Genomic DNA, 17844 nt, shown 5'->3' on the forward strand with positions numbered 1-17844 from the left:
GAAAGAGATGGACCTAAAACAAAACAATGCCAATGATCTGAGAAGAACCAAACTAATTTACTAAATATGGTGTCAGAATGCAAGATAACATACTATAATACAATATAATACAGTGTAATTAAAATTGAAGCTAATAAATAAAATGAGAGAGAGTGTCCAAAAAACCGAAAGCCTTACTCTAATGCTGAGGCGAGATGTGTAGTTGGGCCAAGCAGAAGAGAAAAGAGGGGAATCTCGTGATTTTGCCAGGAGTTATGAGTGCTCCATGCCTTGAAGTGTTAAAGTTCAGGTTGAATGGAGGAGCTTTCAGCAACCTAGTTTAGAGGAAAGTATCTTTGCCCAAGCAGGGGAATTAGGACTAGATGATTATCACAGATAACCTTCCAATTCAAATAACTCATCCAGTATGTTTGATATGTCTCTCTCATACTGAGAGGTGTAGAACTGGATACTACTCCAGGTGTGGTCCTCATTGATACTGAAGAGAGGGGGAATGATCTCCTCTATTCATCTGCTGGCAATACATTGCCCAATTTTCATGATTTTGTGGTTTATTATCAGTATTCCACATCATAACATCATGTAGTGTACTGTGAGTTAAAGAGCTAATGCTGCAGCATTCTCCCAGAAGAGAAGAATGAACCACAATTCCCAGAAGACTTCATTTTTTAATTCCATTTTCAGGAAGAGGGAAAATAAAACTGTGAGTCACCAGGCTATCTCTTTGCTCCCTGACGGATCAAAGTAAGAACTTCTGTTTTCAGAAACTCTCATTTATTTGATTTATTAGCTTCAATCCCAAATAACTTGTGTTTTTGCTATTATAATTAGTAAACTGAGTTTGTTTTCTTCCTCACATCATTGTTGCTGTTTGTGGTGTTTTTTTCCCTTTTGTTTGCTTTCTCCTCTTTTTGGGCTGGTGAACTATGGGCTTGCTGTCCCCCTGTCAGACACAGATCTAGAGAACTGCCAAGAGTACCACTAGCTTTCTAAATATACCAGCAAAGGTATGTTGCTGACTCATTTCAATTGTGTGTCTTCCAGGACTCATACATTCTCTTTTAAAGGACTACTTTCCAGTAGCTTGGACCCCAACGTCCACTGGTGCCTGGGATTGTTCATTTTTCAGCTCACACCTCTGGCCTATCAAGATCATTCTGGATTGCTGTTGGCCCCGTAGTGAGTCAGACACACCCTCCAGTTTTCTGTGACTTTAATGAGAGTGTTCTGTACCACATCAGTCAGATTGTTAATGAAGACGATAAGCAGGACTGGGACCAGTAGGACCTCTAGGCTATTCTGCAAGTTACTGGCCTCCAGAAAGACTTTAAATCACTGACTGCTGCCCTCTGTGCATTCATTACTCAGGCCCCTTTACTGTCCCAGATAGCTACTTCTGTTTTCTTCAGTGGATGACTCAATTTTCCCTACTCTTCCTTTTTGTCACTGAGCTACTTGCAGACTTCTTGTTGTCCACAATTTCCTTGGCAAAATTCAACTTTAGGTTTTGTGTTTCCAGACGTGATCCCTTCACTGCTCAGACAATTTATCTATATTCCTCCCAGGCTACCTGTTCTTTATTCCATCTTCCATAGGCTTCCTTTTCACGCTTGACTTTGGATAGTAGTTCCTTGTTCATGTCCTTGTGTACCTCCTATATTTACCTGTACCTCATATTTACCTGACTTCTTTGTGGGAATCCATCATTCTTTGGTTTGGGAGTGGGTTATTCTTGAATGTTAACCAGCTTTCTTGGGCCCATTTTCTTTCTAGCAGTTTATCTCATGGTACTGCAACAAGCAGGCCCTTGAAAAGGCCAAAATCTGCTCTCTTGAATACCGGAGTTTTGAGTTCACTGTGTGCTCTCCTGACTGCTCTAAGGATCTTGAACTTCGCCATTTTGTGTTCACTATAGCCAAGGTTATCTTTGATCTTCACATTGTCCACCAGCTCTTCCCTGTTGATGATAACAAGCTCTTGTATCATGTGGAGAGGAAGTTATCATCAGTGCATTTCACATATTTCCTGGATCGCTTGTGATATGCTTTGTTATTCCTCTAGAAGATGTGAAGGTGATTGAAATACCCCACAAGGAAGATGTATTTGTGAATATGAGTCTGCTCCCATCTGCCTGTATAGGGCTTCATCCACTTGTTCTTCTTGATCAGGTGGCTTGTAACAGACTCTCACAATGACTTTACATAATCCTGTCTTCCCTTTAATCTCCACCAGTAGGATCTCAGTCAGCCTATCATCCATTTCTTGGCTGATACACTATTGTTATACTTCAGCAAACTTACTATCCTCAGGTGCTTACATTGACAAAAAATAATTAGGAACAGTACACTGAACTACTGAAAATGTAATGGTAGAACATTAGTTTTAACAGCATGCATTTTGTCCTTAGTCATTACTGAATTGCACAGATTTTCACTAGTTTTCTAATATTTATTCTAATTTTTACAGTATTTATTTAAAACATTTAGTTCACAGCACATCAATGTCAGATAATGATATTTCCACTTATTGTTCAAATACGTTTATGAAGATATGGATTTTATCCTTGAATTTTGATTCAAAATGTCAGTGACAACAACAGAAAGTAGTTTTCCACATTCATCTCAGTAATATTGAACCAAATCTGTACAAAAATAAGATTTGTAACATAAAAATTTATGCTTCAACCAATCTTTTCAAACTCTCTGTCTTGTCAATGATGAAAGAAATGTAAACTGAAGCATAATTCTTTGGGTTCCTTCCTTGATTTTAGTTCTCAATTATATTTGATAGATTTTTGATACTAGGGAAAGACTATGATCAGTCTTTCATAAATTAAGAAGGAAAGGAAAATACTGGACTTTTAAAATCTCTTTTCCTTATTTTGTTTTGTTTGACTTTTTTTTCCATTGGATTTAATTACATCTCACCACTGAGAAAATGCTGTCTTTACTCCCTCATTTGTTCAGAGTCTGGAAAGTTAGCACATAATTCTTCAGTTTTCTTACAAAGCATGTAAGTAGTATATGTAAGAGAAATTACTAATGTGGCTTCAACCATAAGACAGACAGATAGATCACAAGGACTAAGTCATAAAGATTGTAAACATAAAAAGATGGAGCGATTATCTGTACTGGACTTGTCTTCCAGACAAATAAGTTGATTCATAGCTCTTTGGAAGGCTATGGAAATGTATCTGCCTTAACAGGCTCCAAAGAACAATTTTTCAGTGAACAATTTGAAAAAATTCTGGTGTTCCTGTTCTTTCTAAACTCAGTAGAAGTGTCATCATTTTTTTTTTCAGGGATAAAGCATATGAAATCTAGGAAGAACAAAATGACTTATCTACTACTTATACAGTTCTCTGTGTTATAGGCTATTAGGGAGTGTTAGAGTGTCTGTAGGATGACATCTCTTCTGACCTTCATCTAACTGCAGTACAGCTGAGGTTGGTTTTCATGGGGGAAAAGGTTCTTCTGAACTTAAATGCTACAATAAATCACATGGAAATAGGTACAGTAAACCATATCAGTGGTTCATTGAATCCATTATCTTGTCTCAGTGGCCTGCAATAGCGGTTTCAGAGGAGCAGCAGCAAAGTATACCATTTATTTCTCAGAAGTGCAGGTTGTAAAAGCTGGCTTTTACTCCATTTCATCCAAGGAATTCCTGAAGGAATTCTGAGAGATTGAATAAGGTGCTTGGCACATGGACAAGATCTGAAAAATGTCATTGGATTTTATTCTTATTTTACAATTCAGGTATAATTAAGATGCTTTGGATCAAATGCCAATATTTCATCTCTTCACAGTTGACAATACCCGATGCATTTTTTTAATTTATTTTTACTGTTAATAGAATTTTGGAACAGTTAAGAGTAGATGATTATATGGTTGTAGACGGCAGCTTGGAGATAAACTTCCTCTTTTTGATATTCCTTTCTAAGATAATATTATTGTCTCAGTTTTGTCTTAAATATACTTATTCCAAAAGGTACTTTAAGTAAATGAAATTCCTCCTTACTTCTTAAAAAATATGAAATTTCAGAAACGTTCCTTTTAGTCAGGGAAAGCAATGTTCATAAAATTCAACTGTAAGAGGAGACTCTTTTCTGAAAAAGTGATTAACAAAATTTCAATTTGAATTTAAATTAGAAAATGAAATTTGTTCTGACTACATGGTCAGACTCAAAGAGTCATAGTTAATAGAATTTAATCCAGTTGGTGATCCCTCACCAGTGGTGTTCCTAGGGCTTAGTACTGGAGTTAGTTTTGTTTAACATTTATGATTATTATCTGAGTGAAAGGATTGAGTACACTCTCAATAAGTTTGAAGATGATTCCAAGATAGATGGGGCAGCTTGAGAGAAGGAAGGCCTTCCAGGGATCTCTGGAGAGGCTATATAGATGTGCAGCGTCAAATTACATGACAATCAAGAAGGGCACTGAACTTAGGTCGTAACCCAATATGGCTGTACAGACTTGGAGAAGAATGGCTGGAAAGTTGCCTGGCAGAAAAAGACCTGGGAAGGCTGTCCAACAGTTGGTTGAACATGAGCCAACATTGTGCCCAGGTGGCCAAGACTACCAATGCCATCTTGGCCTGCATCAGAAATGACATGGCCAGCAGGACTAGCGAATTGATTATCCCTTTGTATGTGACACTGATGAGACAACACCTTGTCTTGTTCATCTTTCTGGGTCTTCACTACAAGATACTATAGAACATTCAGAGAAGAGCAACAAAGCTCTTGAATAATAGACTCAGACATAAACTACAGAATTACAGAATCATAGAATCACAGCAGTTGGAAAGGACCTCAGGAGGTCACTGAGTCAAACCGTTCTGCTAATGCTGGTTCCCTACAATAGGCCACACAAATAGGCATCTAGATCAGTCTTTAATATCTCCATAGAAAGAGACTCCACATTGTCTCTGGGCAACCTCCCACTGTCACCCTTACCATACAGAAGTTCTTTGGCATGTTAGTATGGAAATTCCTATGTTAGAGTTTTAGATCAGTTACTCTTTGTCCTATTGCTACACACCACCAAGAAGAGCCTGGCCTCATCCATATGCCTTCTGCTTCCCTTTAGATATTTACAAACATTTATCAGATCACTTCACAGTCTTCCCCAGGCCAAACAGACTCAGGTTTCTCAGCCTTCCCTCATATGAGAGATACTCCAGGTCCTTTATTATTTTTGTGGCCCTGTGCTCAACTTCTTGTAGGAGATCCCTGTCTGATCCACAGAACTGGACACTGTTTTGAATGCAGCCTCACGAGGGCAGAGTAGGAGGGGGAGGATTATCTCTCTTGATCTGCTGGCTATTCTCTTTTTAATGTATCCCAGGATACCATTGGCCTTCTTGGCCACAGGGGCACACTGCTGGTTCGTGGCCAATCTGTTGTCCACCAGGACATCCAGATCCTTCTACTAGGGAGCTCTTTCCAGCTGGTCATCCCCTATTCTGTACTGATGCATGTGGTTATTCCTCTTGCAGGTGCAAGATCTACACTTGCTTTTTAAAATCTCATCAGGTTCCTCCGTGTCCAACTCTCCAGACTGTCCAGGTCTTATGGAATGGTAGCACAGCTTTCAGATATGTCAGTCACTCATCCCACCTTTCATCAGCAAGCTTGCTGAGGGTTGACTCTATGCTTTCATTCAAGTTATGAATGAAGATGTTGAGCAAGACTGGGCTCAGCGCGGACCCCTGGGGAACACCGCTAGTTACAGGCCTCCAACCAGATTCTGCACTGCTGGCGACAACTGTCTGAGCTCTGCCAGTCAGCCAGTTCTCAGTCCACCTCTCAGTTCACTCATCTATCCCACACTATCTAAGTTTCATAACAAGGATGCTGTGTCAGACGCCTTGCTGAAGTCAAGGCACACAACATCCTCTGCATTTGCCACAATTGCTCAGCCAGTGAAGACATCACTAAAGGCTATCAAGTTGGCTAAGTATGATTCCCCTTGGTAAATTCATGTTTACCACTCCTGATAAACTTCTCTTCCAATTTCTTGGAGATGACATCCAGAAAAAAAAAGATGTTCCATCAACTTTCCAGGGACAGAGATAAGACTGACTGGCCTGTACTTTCCCAAATACTCGTTCTTGCCCTTTTTGAAAGCTCGAGTGACAGTGTCTATCCTCCAGTTTTCAGACAACTCTCCCATTTACCAAGACCTTTCAAAGATGATAGAGTGGTTCAGCTATCACCTCTGCAAGCTCTCTTGGCACATGCAAGTGCATCCCATCAGGACCTGTGGATTTGTGTGCATTGATTTTGGCTGAACACTCTCTGACCAGATCCTCCTCAACCAGTGGAAAATCTTCCTTTCCACAGACTCTTTTTCTTACCTCCAGGGTCTGGGATTCCTAAAGGCTAGTCTCAGCATTAAAAACTGAAGCAAAGAAGGCTTTCAGTGTATTTACCTTCTCAATTTCCTCCTTTACCAAGGTATCCACCTCATTTAGTAGGGGATTCATGTTTTCCTTAGCCTTCCTTCTATTGATGACCTACTTAAAACAAACAAACAAACAAACAAACAAACAAATAACAACAACAACAAAAACCGTTCTCTTAGGATGCACCAATCTTGAGATAGGAAGAAGTGGTGTTTAAATGCCAAACAGCTTTCATGGTCCCCTTACCTTCTAATGCTCTAGCCCACAGGATACCTCCAAGGAGGTCTTGAAAAGCTTAAAGTTGGCTCTCCTGAAGTCCAGGTTAGCAATAATGGCTAGGATCAAAAGGACCTGTAAAGATCACATAGTCTCAACTGTCCTACATTGCACAAAAATGTAGCCCACTAGATGAGGCTCCCAAGGCCCCATGTAATATGAAGTTGAATGCCTCCAGAAGGGGCTTCCACAACATTTTTGGGCAATCTGTTCCAATTCATCACCACTCTCTGAGTAAATAATTTCTTCCTAACATCTAAACAGTATCTCTTCTTTTTTATTTTAAAACCATTCCCTATTGTCCTATCAGTATTCTGATGAAAAACGAAGTGGAAAAGGTAGGTCCCCTTCCTGATTAAAAGAATTTTTCAAATTCTGCACAGGACCTTCTGGATAACATCTCTTCCTTCTACTGTGCCAATTCTACCACTCAGCTTGATGTCATCAGCATACTTTGTGAGGGTACACTCAATCCCAATATCTATGTTATTGATAAATATCTTGAAAAGAAGTGATCCCAAGACAGACCTTTGGGGGACATCAGTCATAACTGGCATCCAGCTGGACATGGAGTCACTGACTACAATCCACTCTGAGTGGGGTTTATTACAATCTGGGACCATCCAACTAGTTCTCTATCTATCAAAAAATTTAGCCTTCAAATCCATATTTCTCTAATTTAAATATAAGGATATAATGTGAGACCATGTCAAGAACCTTACAGAATTCCAGGCAGATTACATCAATTACCTTTTCTTTGTACACCAATGCCATTCCTCCACTGTAGAATGCTACCAAATTGGTCAAGAATGATCAGCCTTTGGTGAAACTGTGATATTTCAAATTACCCTTTGTCTTGCATGTGCCTAATATTTTTTTCCAGGATGATCTGCTCCATGATCTTCTCAGGTGAGGTGAAGTCTTTAATTTTGTATGTCTTCCTTTCTCCCTTTCTTAAAAGTAGGAGTGATGTTTCCCTTTTTCCATTCACTGGGACTCTCTTCTTCAGAACAACCCAAGTGTCCTCAGATTTTTTTTTCATAAGTACCATCCAGGTCTTTTAACATCATTGTTGCCATCTTCAGAGTGTTTTAAATGACCTTAGCACTCTTTTTAAATAGTGGAAACTAGATCTATGCACATTATTCAAAGTCAGGCTGTATCAGTGATAAGTAAAATGGGAGAACTACCTCTTTTGACTGGCTACTATTCTGTATTTAATTCATTTTAAAATGCAGATTACCCTCTTTGCTACCCAACCACAATACAAATTCTTGTCAAGCCTATTGTCAACAAGCATCCCAGGATTCCTTTCTGCTGAACTGTTTTCCAGATGCTTGTCTCCCAGTTTGTACCTGTGTTTGGCGTTACTCCCTCTTTACTCTCAGAAGCAGAACCTGGAATTTTCCTTGGTTGAACATCATGTGGTTGCTAATAAATCATTGCTCCAAAATGTCCAGATTCTTCTACAAATATTCTTGTCTTATCCTATTAGTGAATCTGCAGCACCTCACAGTTTATTATTAGCAAAGTTGATGAAGATGCATTCCAATCTTGCATCTAGATAATTGGTAGAAATTTTGAACTGGACTGGACCAGGAATAGAACCTTTGGGCATACTGCTGTGGCTGTCCACCGGCCAGGCATAGCTCCATTTACTACAGTTCCTTGATCTCTAACACCAAGACAGTTCCTCACGCAGCATAGTATGAACTCATTCATCTCACAATTAGACAATTTGCTGTGAGGAACAGTATCAGAAACCTTGCTGAAATACAGAGAGATTAAGTAAACACTTTCTCTTACACACTGATGTCTATCTTTCCTGAACAGCTAATAATGTTCCATCCCAATATTTCAGTCATGGGACTCATCTCACTAAGTGCCATGAATATTAATGACTTAGTTTGTGCAGAATATGAAATTTATTTTTATTAGTCCTGTGGAGAAGAGCTTGAGGATCCTGGTGGATGAAAATCATGATATGAGCCAGCAACATGCACTTGCACTCCAGAAGACCAACTGCACCCTAAGTTGCATCAAAAGAGGATTGACCAGTGGGGTGAGCGGTGTGATTTTCCCCCTCTACTCTTCCCTTGGAAGGCATCATCTGGAGTATTATGTCCAGGTTTGTGGCCTCTAATGAGGAGGATATGGAGTTGCTGGAACAGGTGCAGAGAAGGAACACGAAGATGATCAAAGGGCTGGAGAACCTATTTCATGAAGGAAGATTGATGGTGTTGAGCTTGTTCAGTCTGGAAAAGAGAAGGCTCTGGGTAGACCACATTCCAGTCTTCCAATAGTTGAAGGGAGCTTATTGGGAGGAAACGAAGCAACTTTTTACATTGTGTAATAGTGATATGACAAGGGGCAATGGCTTTAAAGTAAAAGAGGGGGAATTTAGGTTAGATTTTAGAAAGAAATTCTTTACTCAGGGGTGGTGAGGCACTGGCACAGGCTGCCCGGAGAACTTGTGGATACCATGTCCCAGGTATCCAGGTTTGATAGGATCCTGGGCAGCCTGGTCTAGTGGCTGGCAACTTTGCTCATGGTAGAGGGGTTAGATCTTGATGGTCTTCAAGGTGCTCTCTAACATAAGCCATTCTATGATTCCATTATAATTCTGCGAAAGTACCAAAGTTTCCATCTTGTTCCATTATTAACTCATTCTTTTCGATTTGATAAACAAGAATTTCAGATGTGCTCTGAAACTTCTGTGCTCCCTCAAGCAGGACAAATACTCCCATTACCCTTACCTACTTCAGAAAGAGCTGCACCATTCTTTGGCATATGCTCAGTGTTCCCAATGGTCTCTCTTTTCCTTGATCAATCCTGTTTAAAGTCCTCTCAATCAGTTTTGCCAGATAAATGGAGAGTTCTAGCTGGTGGAAATAAACACAAGGGAACTTTTAAAATATGACTTCAATACACCAAACCTAATCTTTTCAAATCATTAACTTGAGGACCAAATCAAAATTTCTGCAAGTGTTAGTTAAATATTTCAGTGAACTGATTCTGTTTAAACAAGTTCTCCCTTGGTTTAAAGTTTCTGTATCTATCTGTAACACTAATACTTGAAAAGTTAAATAATCAACATTATACATAAAATAAGCAACAATATACATAGAAAATATTTTCCCACTTGCAGCAAAATTGACATTACACATCTGTGTTCATTTGTAATTGAATATCTGCACAATCTCAAAAGAATTCCAAAGTATGCTATTTACATATTGCTGAGAGCAGTATGGCACTGGGTTAAAAAGGAAGCAACATTGTGTCAGTTTTTGACTAAACCATGTCATCTAGACCTAGGTTAGGAAAAATAAAATCAGTAAATTCAGTTCAAGATACCAACTTAATCATTTAAAATCATATCACTTGGGACAAGTATGGGAAAACTAACTATTTAAACATTACATTTGTAATGCATTAAATTTGTATATTTGAGTTTAGGGTTTGTTTGCCACCACTTATGATTCTTGTTTTCCAGTATCATTGTTAGTAAAATATGTGTCTTCCCTCTATCATATAGAGATTTCTTTGTTCTCTTTTATTTGAAATTCTAAGTGGAAATAAATTTGCAGTTATGTTAAGAAGGGCTCTAGAGAATCAAAAATACCTTTAAAACATGTTTCAAACTGTATTTTGTTTACAGTCCATTTTTACTGATTTGCTCAGTGGAAAAGACGTGTTTCACTATGAGTGAAAGCACAGTCTTAGTGGAAAGAAGAATTAGCTGAGTGCTTTCAACATTGTCTAGAATTTCAAAATGTTTTCAAAAAGCCTCTTTGTACATCTGACAAATAGAACATCAATGTTACAGAGAAATGGTGAAACAGATTATTATTGGTGCGCTTGCTTTGAAAGGTCTGTATATTTCAACAAAAGACTGTAAACTTGGATTATTATCGTATTATTTTTCAAAGCCTAAAAGTAACACTTGAACAACATTATCAAATGCTTACAACCATGGCTGTAATTCCATGCTGCTCACCTGCTTTGCACTGAATGAACAAAAGCTGTCTTGCAGCAGGACAGGGATAGAGTGTTTGTACTGTAGAGGCTCTGCAAGGGATAAGGATGTGCTACACAAGCAGATAATTAACACTAATATTTACTATATATTTTTTTCTATTACCAGTGTGGTAGTGTGGCTAAGATTAGAAGGAGCAGGAGACAATGTTACCCAGACAGCAAAGAAAATAGTCTCAACTACTACCCCTGTAACAACTCATGGATTTGACCTCACAAGGTGAGAGGAGGAGCTGGGCCATAGAATAATAGAACCATTGAATTGCTTAGGTTGGAAAAAACGTTAAAGATCATCAAATCCAACCGCAACCTAACCATACTACCCAAACTCTAACAATCCATGCTAAATCATGTCCCTGAGAACCACATCCAAACAGTTTTTAAACTCCTCCAGGGATGGTGACACAACCACCTCCCTGGGGACTGTATTCCAGTGCTTAGCAACCCTTTCTGTAAAGAAGTTTTTCCTGATATCCAACCTAAACCTCCCCTGGTACAACTTGAGGCCATTTCTCCTCGTCCTGTCACCTGTCACTAGTGAGAAAAGACCAACCCCACTCTTGTTGCAATCACCTTTCAGGTATTTGGAGAGAGCAATAACGTCATGCACAGTTTATTACTGCTAACAAGAAAAGAATCTCTTGTATCTAGAACTTGTGCAATGTTATTATGTGATATAAAATTATGTGGGCAGTTTTTTTTTGTTTGTCTTTGGCAATGAAGAAACTAGGAAGTAAATTACAGTGTTACCATAACTTTAACCTTTATGTCTATGTCATGGTTTTATGATTTTTGGTTATCAGTATTCCACATCATAACATCATGTAATGCACTGGGGGTTTGACTGCTGATGCTCAAGGTCCGGGTGCCTGTCTGGAGGAGAAGAAGAACTACATTCCCGAGGGGGCTTTGTGGTCAGCAAGGAGATATAACTCCTGGCAAGGTCACGTGATATGCTCTTCTTCACCTGCTCTTCTTTGACTGCACTTCTCCTTCTGCTCTTCTCTGTCTGCTTTTCTTCATCAGCTCAACTGGACTGCACTTCTCACGTCAGCGTTGTGGTGAGGCTTATCCACCTTTCAGACACACTCTCTCTCATTATATTTTGCTGATACTATATTTAGTAAATTAGCTTGTTTCAGATTGTTGCCGCTGTTTTCAATTATTTTGGAGTCCGCTGTTTCCCTTTCTCGGAGGCACGAATCTGTGGATCCCTCCGCCCCATTAGTCACAGAACCAGACCGAACCAGCCCGTAAACCATTGACAGTCTATAAGCTATTGTTACGAAGCCTCACCTTCATCCACTATGCAGATTACCTTGTGATAGAACAAAATGAGGTTTGTCAAACAAGATCTACCATTTATGAACTCATGCTGACTGGGTCTGATCCCCTGGTTGATCTTTTATTGATCCATTATGGCTTCTGAGATTATCCCTGGCACCAGGTGAGACTGAGAGGTCTGTAGCTACCAGGATCATCTTCCCTTGCCTTTCTGAAGATGGGCATCACATTTGTCAGTCTCGAGTTCACTGGGACATCCTCAGTTAGCTAGGACTGTCAATGGATGATGGAGAGTAGCTTGGCAACCACATCCACCAGTTTCCTCAGCACAGTAAGGTGCAATCCATCTGACCAAGGACTTGTGAGTATCCAACTTTTGAAGCAGGACCAAAATCATCTCATCATGGATTATTCAGGGCCTATTCTGTTCCCTCTCCCTATCTGCCAGCACAAGGGGCTCTGTACCCAGGGAGCAACTAGTCTTACTACTAAAGACTGAGGCAAAGAAGATATTAAGTACCTCAACCATATCCTCATCCTTGGACAACTTGTTGCCTTCTGTGTCCAACAAGGGATAGAGATTCTCCCTTGCCCTTCTCTTACTGTTGATATATTTACAAAAATATTTAATTTTGTTTTTCACCTTTAATGCCAAGTTCAGTTCTAGCTGGGCTTTGGCCTTTCTTATTTTCTCTCTGCCCAGCTTCATTACATACTTGTAATCCTCATATGTTGTTTGCCCCCTCTTCCAAAGACCATAAACTTTCATTTTGTTCTTGAGTTTCAGCCAGAGGTCTCTGTTCATCCGGTTCAGACTCCTTCCCCATCGGCTCATCTTCCATGACTTAGGGATGGTCAGCTCCTGCACCTTTAAAATAACTTCCTTAAAGTATTCCCAGCCTCCCTGATCTTGCATGCCTCCCAGGTCTACCTCCCAAGGGACTCTTTCAACCATGGTCCAAAAGAGATCCAAATCTGCCCTCCGGAAGTCCAAGGTGAGGCTGACTCTCCTACATGGTTCAACAGAGATCAAATTATCTATCATTTTGTGATCACTTTGCCCCAGATGGCCTCAAACCTTTACATCCCCCACAAGTCCTTCTCTTTTAACAAACAGCAGCTCCAAGATTTTTCTTCCCCTTGTTGGCTCCTTCACCAACTGTGTCAGAATGTTATCTCCCACAAGATCTAGGAACCTCCAGAACTATTTCCTTTCTGCTATATTATAATTCCAGAAGATGTTTTGGATGTTTTGTTCTCCATGAGAACAAAGAGTAGAGACGTCACCCAATTGTCTATAAAGTATCTTATCCAGCACCACAGGATAGGTATATGTTAGAGTGCATTCTAACCCTGGAAGACAAATGCAACACTGAGTTGTAGAGAAGCATACAAAGAACAAACATTCTCATGGACTGGGACAGTTTTTTTTCCTTAAAACTGTCTGTATTCACCATTTCCTCAGCTTGGTGAAATGAGTAATTAATTCCCTGGAGGTCTGCATAATTAACTGATTATCAAATATCTTCACTAAGCAACAACAACAACAACAACAACAACAACAAAACAAACAAACAAAAAAATGAAAAAAGCACGCCAACTTCCCAGACTTCATTCTTGACACTCAAAATTTTTTCACTCCCATGAGCACACACAATGCTTTTCCCACATCCCTTCTCCACAGAAAGGATGTTCAATTCAAGGATAGGACCCTGCAACTCAAGCTCAGAGGTGTCTGAGCCATGCTCACTGACTAAGCTATCCAGCAGCAGCAGCAGCAATTCCAGCAGCTGGAAGAACACCACCCTCATCCTGCCCATAGTGCTTGAGAGCTGCATTCAGTGATCTTGGAACCCTGTGCAAGAGCAGCAGCATCTGTATTCATCTGAAAGTGGCACTTAGAAATCTGGACTCTCCATCATGAGACTTCACATTTCACACTTAATAAAGCTTGAATACCCTAAAGTCAGGAACCAGAATATGAGTAGAGAAAAGAAGAAGAGACAGAATTATTCCCCCAAACTGTCATTCTTTGGTATTATAAGCCACAAAAGATGACATTAATGAAGCTTATGTTTGCAGCAGCTTTACAGTCATCAGCTTCAGATCACTAGAGCATTCTGAAAGAAAGAAGGCCCATAACAATATCACATTGGATTTTTTCTTCATATTTATAAAATATTACTTCAATCTCCTGCTTTTATAGGGGGATTAATTGAAAGCACAAATATAAAAAAATGTGAGACAATATTACACTGTATTTAAGAAAGGACCTATGAATGATCTGGTAATCTACATAGATTTATGATTAAATTTAACAAATGGGTAAAGCAAACCTTGAAATGTCACCCAAGACATGAGGGATATACAAAAAGCTAGAATTTTAGTTAAAATAGCAAGGATGAATTCACAAAAGCGATATTATTTAGGAACTTTCAGAATGCAAATATCATTTAGGAAAATGCATGTTTTTAAAATGAATTCTTAAGAAGTTACATAAAATAGCTTGATTCTTCTTGATGTACATATTCTATGTATATTAACCAGTCACCTCTGTATCTACGACAGATGAATAAGAGAAGTAGCTGTCGTCTACCCTGACTTGTACTAACACCTAGAATAGTCTTTTCCATTATATTCTCATCTCTAAACTGGTGTTGGTGAAATGGTCTGGATGGCCACTAATCCATACAGCAGCCATGTAACAGTATCAGTCAGTGGCTCAGCATACATACGTAGTCTTGTGGTGTCTCGCCTGAGTTTATAAGGGAATCAGTACTCAATATTTTTATTGGTGGCATGGACAGTGGGATTGAGTGTGTCCTTAGCAAGTTTGAACATGACATCAAACTGAATACTACAGTTAACAATTCGGAGGGAAAACATGACTCCAGAGGAACCCCAACAAGTTTGAGAGTACCAAGAAAACCTTATGAAGTTCAGCAAAGCCAAGTGTAAGGTCCTACATTTGTGTGGAGACGATCTCAAACGTCAGAACAGACTGGATGATGAATGGATTGAGAACTGCAGTATGGAGAAGGATGTGAGGTGCTAATAGCTGAAAAAATGAAAGAGTCAGCAGCTTGCATTTTCAACTCTGAAGACCAACTATATCCTCTGCTGCGTCAAAGTAAGTGTGGCCAGCAGGTTAAAGAAGCTGATTCTCTCCCTCTTACTTGTTGTCAACTGACTCTACACGGAGTAGTGGATCCAGGTCTGGGGCCCAGCATGAAAAAAAAAACATAAACCTATAAAAGCAGAATTAGAGGAGTGTTACGAAAAACAAGCAAACAAACAAACAAACAAATAAATAAAATCAGAAGGCTCGAGTAACTCTACCATGAGTAGAAGCTGAGAGAGTTGCTTAGCCTAGAGAAAAAAAGTTCCAGGAAGACCCTACAGTGTCCCTCCAGTACCTAAAGGGAATCAAAAAGTAAAGCTGAAGAGGGACTATTTAGCAGGGAGTGAAGTGATAGGATAAGGGGTAAAAGTTTTAAATTAAAAGAGCATAGATTTAGGTGCATATAAGGAATAAGTCTTTTTAGTGTGAGAGTGATTAGATACTAGCACAGGTTACCGAGAGTAGTTGTGGATGCTCCATCCCTGGAAGAGCTCAGCCATGTTGGATAGGGATTTGAGCAATCTGATCTGGTGGAAGGTATTCCTGGCCAATGCAAGAGAGTTGGAACTAAATGATCTTTGACAATCCCTTACCATTCAAACCATTTTCTGATTCCATGATGACCTCCACTGCATAAATATATCTACACATATATGTATAAATACAAATACACATATATGCATATATATATATATATAGTGTGTATATATATGCATATGTGTGTACATACATGTGTATATTCGTATGTGTGTATATACATATTATGGGATTACTTGATGGGCTAGTGCTTTTGTAGCAGGTATTGTGGAATTAGTTATGCCTGTGCTCACTTTGAACAGCTCTTAGAGCGTGTGAGTTTAGATAATGATGGAATAATGACATAAAAAATAGAACATTAACAGTATTGTAATACAGATATATTAAATAGGAAGAAAACAACAACAACAAAAGAGTTGTTGAGAATTAGGGTGTAGTTGGCAACATTTGAGAATTTCAGAAAAGAAAAATTATTGTATTAATCAAGTCTAAACTTTGAAATGTAAAGAATATTCTTATCTCAGATGATCAAGGAAGAAACGAATGCAAGGAGGGAGGAAAGAAAGGAGAGATAATGGCTATAATTTGCTCCAGGAGAAGTTTAGGTTTGATATCAGGAAAATAATCTTCTTAGAAAAAGAGGTAAGGCATTAGAACAGGCTGCACAGGGAAGTGATGGAATTGGTATTGGGAGTTTTCAGGAAAAAACTTCTAAATATCATTATCAACATTTCACTCCATAGTATTTTGTTCTGTACCATTCCAATCCATAATAAGAATAAAATGGTGCATTCCTTGGTGGAAGGATGGAAGGGAGAGAGCAGAAGAAGGAAAAGGAAGATAGGCCTGTGGGCAGGTCTATGCTGGAACCTGCCATGGTGTAAAGAAAACATAGTTGCTAATCAATATAACTTGTGCATAGAAGAATGGAAGAATGAACTACGCAGTGAATTTCTGAATATAGTATTTCAGGTTTCAGAAACAAACTTTATGTTCATAAAAATTAGTAAATAATGGTTCTAAGTTTCATTAAAGGCTTATGCTGTCGTTCTGTGTGTGACTAACTATCCAGAAAACCTTGAAAGATTTGTAAACCACAAACAATCTCGAATGAGCCTCAAGAAAAAGATATATATTCCCTCTAGGGAAAAAACTAGGGCATTTTAAAAAAAACCTTGAACATTATACATGTTGAGCATAAATTGAAAACCCCTAGGGACATCTCCAACTTGCAGCCCAAACCAAGTTTTGCTGCTTTATTCTGTTGGCTGGTTTCTAATTACACTGTGCAATGAAAATCATTTATAACTAGAAAGGTCCCATAACGTCATGACAAAGGCACAGAGCTGCAACATAATATTAGAGAACACTCACCCTGCTGATGATCACTAGTAACTGAGAAAGATAATAACTGCTCAGCTACTTTGAAATAATTTACTCATAAAAGAATCTTCATTAAAATAACATTAAGGACTATCTTCAATGTGGCATGCTGGGGCTCAGCCGTGTAATTCCTTCTAGTATTAATGGGAATTTTGTAGCTAAATCTCCATACAGTGCACTGAAAATCTCACCAATGGTTTTAACTAAATTCCATGGAAAAAAAAAAAAAAAAAAAAAGGTAAAGGCTTTACTTTATTGTGCACTGTTGCTGCTAGTAAAACAGTATGTAAGATTAGTGCATAACAATTGTAACATTGGTAATAAACATGCTGCTGCATCTAAACTCCTAATAAAAGAAGTTAAGGAGAGGAAGGTAGGCTTACTTCTGTGGTAAAGCAGTGACTAAAGTAAATATGAAGGACAAATGTAAGTGGAAATTTCTAATTCTAAAGTATGAATTGTTTTGTGAAGTAGCACAAATGTTTTGATGAGCTATAAAATAATTATTTTGTGTTGCAAGGGAGAGGACACTGAAAATGTCAGTAGCAAAGGAATTGTGACATTTGCTGAAAAAAGCATTTCTGGTCAGACAGAAATTACAAACGTCATTCTTTAATGAGATTTTTCATGTAAGCCTTGGAGTCCATATAGAAGCTGACTCAAAAAACATGGGACCCATGGAAAGGCCAGTTTGCTTTTATTCTTCTCAGTTATGCTACCCTAGAGTGGTATAAAAGACCCCTAATTGAGCCAGTGTGATGTAAACTTCTTGTTATGAACGTAGAAAATAATTTATA

This window comes from Meleagris gallopavo, chromosome Z, assembly GCF_000146605.3.
Source record: "Meleagris gallopavo isolate NT-WF06-2002-E0010 breed Aviagen turkey brand Nicholas breeding stock chromosome Z, Turkey_5.1, whole genome shotgun sequence".
Taxonomy (NCBI): domain Eukaryota; kingdom Metazoa; phylum Chordata; class Aves; order Galliformes; family Phasianidae; genus Meleagris; species Meleagris gallopavo.